The 384-nt window shown below is 38.3% G+C and overlaps 1 protein-coding gene across 1 annotated transcript in view; it reads left to right on the forward strand.

Moving 5' to 3' along the window:
* Window positions 1–384, forward strand: part of CAMTA1 (calmodulin binding transcription activator 1) — a gene marked incomplete at its 5' end in the record, with an annotated part of 24,850 nt that overhangs the window by 8,372 nt on the left and 16,094 nt on the right. The gene's annotated exons all lie outside the window — the stretch shown is intronic.

The raw sequence follows: 384 nt of genomic DNA on the forward strand, positions 1-384 counted from the left end.
CTCTTGCAAAAGTAATTTGATTAAAAGATATTTTTAAAGGAAGATGAAAAAAGTGTATTTTGAGTTTTAGTTAATTGTTAACATTTTGGAGTCGTCATTAACACTGCCTTACCCTTATAATGACTTGATTGGGCTTAGTGACTGGCCCAGCCTAACCCTTTACAGGTCCTTTCCAACCCAAAGCATTCTATGAATTCTGTCAAATTTTTCCAGGGGAAGCAAAACAGGTAGTAGCTTTCTTGATGCAGACTAGGTTCTGCACCTGATCTCACAGTTGTTCCGTTTTGCTGTCACCCTTTCTCATACAGTTCTCAATCAGTGAGAGATACTCATTTGCTCCTTGTCATATTTTAAGTGGCACAAGAGTCTTTCACCATAGGAACC

Source organism: Apaloderma vittatum, unplaced genomic scaffold (assembly GCF_000703405.1).
Source record: "Apaloderma vittatum isolate BGI_N311 unplaced genomic scaffold, ASM70340v1 scaffold12143, whole genome shotgun sequence".
NCBI lineage: Eukaryota > Metazoa > Chordata > Aves > Trogoniformes > Trogonidae > Apaloderma > Apaloderma vittatum.